Raw genomic sequence first — 9,586 nt, 5'->3', positions numbered from 1 at the left:
ACAGACTCAGTTTATATCACAATACCTACATTTAGAGTCAGTTATTCATTCAGCCTAATGAGAAACTGTAGAACAGACTCAGTTTATATCACAATACCTACATTTAGAGTCAGTTATTCATTCAGCCTAATGAGAAACTGTAGAACAGACTCAGTTTATATCACAATACCTACATTTAGAGTCAGTTATTCATTCAGCCTAATGAGAAACTGTAGAACAGACTCAGTTTATATCACAATACCTACATTTAGAGTCAGTTATTCATTCTTCTCATTAGGTTCTACAATTTCTCCTTATGCTGAATGGTATTTTGCCAGCATTCTGTAAAGCTTGCCCAACCTCACAACAGTAGCCACGATAGAACACATTTGTGGGCGGAGCCTGTAGAGGGGAACTGTCCAATCCTGGAAATCTCTGTCCAGAATTCACTGGAAGTTGGTGTACATCACTGTCATAAGAAAACTTTTACAATAAAATGAACATGCAGAACATGACGACTTCATGACGAATGGGCTGATAGAAATGGTCCAAATTTGCTTAAAATAAAAACTGGTTACATTACAGCTAATAACATATTTATCACGCTTAAACTTTAAGGAAGTTTTCATTACGACAGCGATGTCTGATCTACGGTTATGTTGATGCTCAGATGCTGTGAGCACCGGTCTCTCTGAATATTACTGGATTTTTTTTTATAGTGCCCAATGCAGCGGGCAGTTTTTGTGGTCATTTCTGGTCATTTGCGCTTCCCTGTGGTCAGCGTCTTCCACTCTGTCACTGTTTACTGTCTTCCAGCTTCTGCTGTGTAACCTTAATATCAGTCACATTCTTCTGATCTTTAATCGCACTTAAACCTTTCCTAAAGTAAGTCCTCTACTGATGAAAGCTAATGTTGCTAGCAAGAAATGAACGTGAATGGCCAGCAGTTAGCATAATGCATCATGCTAATCATGCTAAATTACTACCTTTCAGCCATGTTAACATGTTTGCTAAACTCTGCGTCCTGGTCTGCAAAGGCCCCCATATCCCACAATGCACCAGAGCCATTTTATTAGCCGCACTGTATTTGATTTACAGTCTCTAGGTTGCTGAAAGGTCAGAGGTCAGCGCTGAAGCCAGCTGCGTACTTGTTTTTGACTTGAGAGGTTATAAATACTTAAAACCCCGTTTTAGGGGGGAGCGGGCTCTTTTCAGAAAGAGAGAGAGAGAGAGAGAGAGAGAGCGAGAGAGGGAGATAAATATGAGCGAGTCTCCACGCTGCATGTGTGAGCTTGTCAGGATGTTGTATGCTAACGCTAACAGCTGCAGCCAAGTAGGCTGAAGTGCGCTGGCTAAGTCTCTACAGGAATGTTTCATCTGCTGCCCACTTTTGGTCAAAAGAAAGGGAGGTTCTGTAAAGCAAGCCGCAGAAAATAGCCACTAGAAGTGTGCATTAGCATTATAGAGCTAATCCTGCACTATACCACCCAAATTCCCTTTTAAAGCCTTAATCTCTAGAACTCTTCTATCATTACAGGCTGACTCAGCACCCTCAGCTTTAGCGTTCTTGCGACTGACTTCAGAAAAGAGCTTTTTGTTGAACAGCTGGAGTGAAAATGTGAAACTGTATGCTAATGCTGTGGGTGCTAATCTCGTGTCTGTCAGAGATTTAGCCGTTTTTAATCTAAATGATCATTTAACCTGCATCAGTATAGGCAGGTTTATGTAGAGGAAAACAAGATCACATAACAGTTACTGGAAAAACAAACTTAAACAGTCCTAAAATGTAGTTTTTTTTTGTTGTTGTTTAGTTACAGCCACACTTATTTACAACACAGTCAACCCTAAAGGGAGAGTTTAGACAGAAATGCTAATATAAAGCTAACAGTGAATGAAAGAAAAGGGCCTTTGTGGAAATATGCTAATTGATGGCTAGTAGCTTATGTTTAGCCACGTTAGCATGTTTGGTTGGGCTCTCCTTTCAACTCTGACCATAGTAAACTGTTAAACTGACCCCTGACCCCAGATTGAAACCCCCTCACTGAGAAGTTACCACCATCTACTTTGTGTTTCGCAACATATGGTGCATCTCCAGACTAGCCGTCCACGGCGATCACTGAACTGCACAGCGCTCTGGCTCCGTGGGATGGCTGCATGCTTTTTGAGGTCCACAGTGTGACCTTTGGACCTCAACCAAGGATCTAGCTGCAATATGGATTCTGTTGTCTTTATGTTTTGCTCAGATAATCATCTCCAATCTGAAATTTGTTTCAGGAGGCAGAACTTCCTGAGAAACATCAAAAACAGCCTCCACAGCTGGAACAAGTGTGTTTATTGGAATTTTATAAAGAACTGTTTAAGATCAGGCCAGTTTGGACAGCGTGGGGTGAGTGGAAGGCTAAAAATGTTGGCACCTCTGCTAAATCTCCTCAAATAGGCCTTTAAAAGGATAAATATAGGGGGCGCTAATGACCAGAGGCCAGAATCAGCAAAGGAATAGCTCAAACAAATATGCTAACATGGCTAGCCACCAGTTAGCGTTAGCATGTCATTAGCATTATGCTAACTGGTGTCTGTTTACGTTCATTTGTTGCTAGTGATGTTGGCATTTTTGACTGAACTGTTTTCTTTAGCACTCAGTACACAATCCAGCCCCGTTTACGCTGACAGATTTAATCCCGTCACATTGTACTGTTGTTCTTTTTCAAGATTGAGTGAATGTACGGCCCTCTGAGATAAATGTATGTATGTATATATGTACATGTGGGGATTTTTCTTTGTATCGGCCAAAATGAAATGAATGAAAAGACGTAAGAGCGCGTAACGTAACATTTATCTTTTTTTTTTGTTTTTTTACTTCTCGTATCTGCTTTTGGTGCCTCAGCCTTTTATAATCGTGCCAAAATCATTCCATGGTGGGTTCTGTTTTATTTTGTTTTTTCAGTTTACAGCGAACAAAAAGAGCTGTGGTCAGCAGGGCAGGACGTTAAAGGGTAAATACTGAAAAAAAATTCTCTTCCACGCTGTCCTTCCTTTTCTGCCAGTGTATTTTCTTTTTTTTTTAAGAAAGGAAAAAAGTAAGATGTCTTATTTTCATTGCTTGTATTGGATAAATTTTATTTAAAAAATATCTTGTAATTTTGTAAAGTGGGCCTTGTTAAGATCTTGTTTTATTCCCTTTTAAAATATTTTTTTTTCCTTCCTTTTTTTCTTTTTCTATAGTATGTATCTCTGTCGTAAGCTCCTGGAGAGTTACTTTATGATAATTAATTTCTTTACTCTTTCATTTTGAACACGACGAATGGCTTCACATGGCGATGTTGTTTATGTATGCCAGTCATGCATTAGCAAAACAGCGCTAATCCACCAGCTAGTTTTTGGGTAAAAAGGTGTAAAAATTGGTGGTTTAGCGTTTTAAATGACCTGCCTGACCTCATTTAGGCGTGCTTCAGGTTCAGAACTGCTGTTTCTCACCTTTAAACATCTTCTCATCTATTACTGTTGATGCTGAACACAAGAATGCTGCCAAAGACCGGCTGAGAGCCGCACACACACACACACACACACACACACACACACACACACACACACACACACACACACACACACACACACAGCACTATGCAGAAGGCAGACACCACCTTTCATTTACTAAAAACAAATCATTAAGTACAAGTTATTCATTTTTCAGCTTCAGGACAAAAGCAGAAAACATATTTACCGGAAAATGACACAACAGCTAAATCTAATCTCAGCCTTTAAGTGTTGAGTGAGTCACTCTTTACCTTTATTCCAGCTTCTATTCTTTACAGGAGACTCACTTTCTCAAAGAAATCTGCAGACACACCTCCAAAGTTCAGTCTTAGAAGTTGGTTGATCATTTTCTGAAGTAATCAAACACATTCAGTGATGTTGAGGTCTGGACTCTGGGGTGGTCAGTCCATTGTTCAGCTTCTCTGTTTGATGTGTCTGTCTCCTTTTTTCAGTGAGGCTTCTTGACAGCTACACATCCTTTCAGACCCACAGCGCTGAGTCGTCTTCTCACAGTGGAAGGATGGACAGAAACACCTGTGGATGTTTTCAGATCTGAAGCAGCTTGATTTTCTCCTCTCTCTCAAAGATGAAACTTTAAGTGCTGTTTAACTGATGGGGGCAGTTTTGGTGTCTACCAGGTCTTCCAGGTGGTTGTTAGGAGTCACATATTCTCTGTAGCTTTTGAACTTTAGGAAACTCCTGCTTTTTTCACTTTGACTGCTCGCAAGTTTCTCCTAACACATCAATAACTTGTACTTAATGGAAAATAAAATAAACGAAGGGTCTCTGACTTTTGTACAGAGCTGTATATACAATGCAAATACATAGAGATGTTTTTTATATATATATATATATATATATATATATATATATATATATATATATATATATACACACACACACACACACACACACACACTACTGTTCAAAAATATGGAATCACTTGTCAGATTAATAATTTTTATTCAATAGTCCAGTAATGGCTTATACAGTGTAGATCGAACTGTGATAAACTAGACACCAAATTGTAAACCGATATTCTGAATTTAAATTATTTTGGGAACAATAAGAGGTTATTATATGGTAAAAATAACTAACGTCGGTAAAAGTTAGCAGCTTTCAAATATGAGGCATTCTGGATATTCATTTTCATCTAAAGTTCAGATGTCTCAGTTATTAAAAAATCATCTGCAACTCTGTTATTCATTGATAATTTCTTAATTTTTACAGCTTCACACAAATAGTTTGAAACCTATAGAATATTAGCATCATATTAACATCATTTTATATACATACCTGCCACAAAACTGGGTTAATATCAATGAAAATAGTGATTCCTGACTTTTGAACAGAATTGAACATGTGTGTATGTATGTATGTATGTATGTATATATACATACATATATACACACACACACATGTATGTCAGTGTAAAACAATTTTAAGTATAAATTTATAAATACTCTGAAAGACACTCTCACGGTGAATGAGTCTGTGCGATCAAACAAGGGAGGATTTATTTTTTGTATTTTTGCTAAAGTCATGAAACTGCATCTTTATCTGTATGTCGGTGTGTATCACTCCACACTCGCAGTGTCCACTGTCGCGCCATTTTAGTGTAAACCTTTCTGTGCATGTTTGACTAACTCATTCTGCATGTTGCTATAGCGATCTGTCCTAGGGCTGCTAATTGGACAGCAGAACTGTGTATTCCATATAAATAATTAAAAAACATCTGTTTATAACATGAGCTAACGACTCATTATTGGAGTTTTTGAGTATAGCATCTCTGTTAGCCAGCTTTTAAAAATAAAATCAAATTCACACAAGTTTTCAATCAGCCAAGACATGTTTGGTGTCTGAAGTTTGCATCTGTAGTTTTAGCACTGGAGCTGTGAGGCTAATGTAGCTAACCAGTAATGGAAGTTTGTGCAATCATCAAAGTGTGTTCGGTATCTCTCATAGACTTGATTATGTAGTGTCTGACACTGTATGACTCACTGTGATCTATAAATATGGACTAAAGCTGGTTTATAAGCTCGGCTCTTTATCTTCACACACCAAACCTGCAGTAGAAACCTGGGCGTGATCTTAGACTCTGAGCTGTTTTATCTGCATGTAAACGCAGTCACTAAAGCAGCTTTTTATCATGTGAGAAAATCACTAAAGTTCAGCCTTTTCTCTCTCAGAGTGACAGAGATTGTTCAGCAGAGTTGATCACTGTAATGATCTTCTTACTGGAGAAAACAATCCATCCTCTAGAACTCGTGCAGAACAAACGCAGCAGCATGGATCCTCACAACACCATAAACCTGTTTATGATCTTAGATCTGCAGATACTGACCTTCTGCAAACACCTTCCGTAAAATACAGAAAACGTGGAGAGACTCTTTCTGTTGTTCTGCTTCTAAACTGTGGAGCTCAGTTCTCCTTTTATTAGACAGTCAAGCTCAGAGCTCACTTTTAATAAATATCTGAAAACACAGCTCTTTAACTCAGCGCTTCATTAAGACTATGGCTCTTTGGTCTTTATCTCTGTAATCTGATGTGTTATTGTCTTATATGATTTTGAAATCTTTTATTGCACTTCTGTAAAGCACTTCATCCAGTATGAAAAATAAAGACTATTATTTTTAAAGTATGTTAGCATAGCTAAAAACAGCAGCAATTTTTGTCCATACTTTAGACATTTTGAAGGTTGAATCAAGTGTATGATACTTTAAGCATGCTGTTCGCACCATGCTAATTGGTGGGATATAAGCTTCCATTACTTGTTAGCTACATTAGCCTTTTAGCTCCAGTGCTAAAACTGAAAAAGCAACATCAAAACACGTCTCGGCTTTTTGACTACATCTGAGGTAAGTTAAGTTGGGGAAATTTCTTTGCAGCAAACTATTCAGTTAAAATTCCACTGTAAAAGGTGATTTTTAAACTTTTTCACATAATTAACTGGTTAAGATGTTAAACAGAGTGGTTCAGTGTGAAATGCTCTGTTCTAGGGAAACTTTTCGAGTTAGAATTGTTCACAGTGGTTGTGATAGGAACCAGACGTCCACCTCTAAAAGCTCCCTCACAGAAAGTTATTGCATGAAGTGGTTATGCATCTGCTGCCTGATGTCTGAGACACTGTTTTATGATAGTTTGAACACTTAAACTTCATTCCTGGTGGAGGGATAATATGCAGGGTGTTGTGAGGCAAAATAGTCCCCAAAGAAAACACATTATTTCAGATTTATTCCACTATTTTCCCATCAACATTCCATATAAAACTCAGAAGACACATGTAGGTTCACTGGTGGGTTTGGATAGTAAATAAAATGTTTATATTTGTGTTGTAGTCACGGCGATCCCTGGTTCCTGTCACCACTTGCTCTATCTAACTGGCTGTAGGGGGACAGGTAGGTGTGGGCTGGTGTATAAGTAGCTCTCTCGTACCTGTTAGCTGCTGGATCCACCGGGCACCACCGCTTAACCTGATTTCAGCTCGGTTTATTCAACCATGTAAATAAAGCTCACCACATTCAGCTTAATCAGTCCAGTCTGACCTGCTTGTGAGGGAAAGCATAGCGTGTCTAATGTGGGTTAGAAAGATGAAGGGCTAAAGCCTTTCCAACAGGAGAAGATGAAGAGTTGAGGGAGACTCTGGACACTGACGTACTCTAGCCCTGCATACATCACCAGATTTTGGCAGAAACTAAAGTAGTGAAGACTGAATACTGAGTACACTGTAAATGTGTTCAGTACTGTATTCCATTGCAATGCATAAAAAGTAACATTCAGGAAAGATGCACTGATACTGATACTGGTATTGGGCTGATATAGGACTCATTTATTCATACATAAAAATTAACTGATACTGACGTCCGATACCAGCCGATACCGTGATGTAAGCAGAGTATGCACTGCTGCGTTCCTGAACAAACATCCCAATCTGGCCGTGACAGACGGTCTGTTCACACAGAGAAGTGTTACTGACTCGTTGGAGGTCACAAATTCCCGCTAAGAATTCACTGTGTGATTTTAGCCCGTCCATTAAATCTGCTTCCCCAACACAGGTGGAGACACACAGGCTAGCAAAGGGGCCGGAATGTTGACTTTTCCTACCCAAGTTTGTATATGCCGAATTTATTCTATTTGACTGGAATAAAAAACTGGAGTGGAACTGTGAGGTATAAACATTCATTATTTTTTTTTAACTGTCCTTGTTAAACAGGCTATAGAGAGACCGTGTTGTAGTCAGCTGAGCTGCTGTAGCTTCTCAGCATTTCTGCTCAGTACTCGGTACTCATGTTATTCTGAATGAATCAGCTTTATTGATAATCGTCCGCAGGTCAGTCAGACTGAGTTAGATAATAAAAATATTTAGAACACTAATAAATATAATTTCATCAAAATTTGTTAAAATACAGGCTCTGTACTTCCTCAGCAATATGTCACAATGGCAAACTCTAACAAGTGTTTTAAATAGCTGCTTTTTCAATACAGCGGGATTTATATACACGCTGCAGCTGATTGATTGGCTGACACCTCTGACACCCATCAAATGAGAGATGTACCTCAAAGCTGCACCCCTTTTCACATGGTTTCACGGTTTCAATGAACCGTTATTCAACCTGGAAACTGTAGCAAAACGGTGCACAACACTGAGATTGAATGTGTCTTTGGTCTGTTTGGTTTTTAATTTTAAGATATTATAAACAATGTTGCTATCACTGCAGTCACATCTTTAATGTGTCAACGCTGTCTTCCTGTTACAGTAGTCTTAGTTAAGAACTGTGCAATAAACATTGGTGTTTTAGTTCAGGTTACAGAGGCAGCTAACAACTGAGGAAAAACAAAATGGCTCCAGAATACAAGACAGTTAAGATGGAAAACATTCCGCTGTGACATTTAATCTGGCGGGGTTGACAAGTGCTTGCAAAAACTCTTTATATGTAATGGATAGCAACCACATGCTAGTCAGCTAGCTACCATCCCTCGTCCATCTCCCAATAAGGTTACTTTTTTATCTGTACATTTACTCTTTTATCTGTACTGCAGACATATGCTCATGCTGGTTGACCACTATATGAGCATACAAAACACAACGCATACTGGTTTTGGTGGTGATCATCATATCAGCTTCCACTGCTGCTGACCAGCACACCAGCCTACAAAACAAACGCTGGTTTTTCCAGCATGGACAGCAGAAGTGAGATTCTAGAGAAGTAGGATCGAATGTAGAAGAAGAGTATTCAAGACAAAAAAGTGTACCTAATAAAGCGACAACTGCAGACCGAACCTCGTCTTACTAATGTATATTTGTTAACGTTACTACGAAACACAAGTGCTGAGTGCTAAAGCATCCCAGTGTTTCCACATCATCCACTGAGCAGAAGATAATTAAAAAGATGACTACTGACCCTCAGCTAGCGTTAAACTGTTAGCTCTAGTGTCAGCTCGCCAACTGACTTGCTTAGTGGAGTATGTGTGCAGTTCTGCTGCGCTGTGATTTAGACAAAAAGTAATTCTGAAACTAAAAATTGATTCATAGTAGTCGATATTCAGAATGTAAAGAGCAAATAATGAAGTTAATCAAGTCTTTTTTGGCTCCATGTCAGCTAAACTTTGTCCACAAGGTAACATCATCTCTTAGCTACAAAGAATTAGCTGCACTGCTGTACAGGCCAGCGTCAACACCTGAAGTTAATTAGCAACAGGTCAGTAACATCACTGGGTAGCTAAAGACCTTCCCAGAGAGGCTGAGTCTTTCAGAAGTAACGATGAGGAGGGGTTCACCACTCTGTGAAAAATAGTGCAACAATTCAATAATAACGTTTTTTAACATAAAATAGCAAAGAATTTTTGCTTTTCATCATCTATGATACATAATAACATTAAAAGATTCTCTGTATGCAAAGAACAAAGCAAAAAAACAGTATTGGCTAGACAAGATCTTTGGGCCCTCGGGCAGCACTGCATTAAAACAGACATGATTCTGTAGTGGAAATCACTGCATGGGCTCAGAAACACTTCTGTAAACCACTGTCTGTGAAAACAGTTCATCGCTGCATCCACAAATGCAAGTTAAAAC

The sequence above is a fragment of the Colossoma macropomum genome, unplaced genomic scaffold (genome assembly GCF_904425465.1).
Source record: "Colossoma macropomum unplaced genomic scaffold, Colossoma_macropomum, whole genome shotgun sequence".
Taxonomy (NCBI): domain Eukaryota; kingdom Metazoa; phylum Chordata; class Actinopteri; order Characiformes; family Serrasalmidae; genus Colossoma; species Colossoma macropomum.
Note: the sequence above shows the minus strand (reverse complement) of the source record.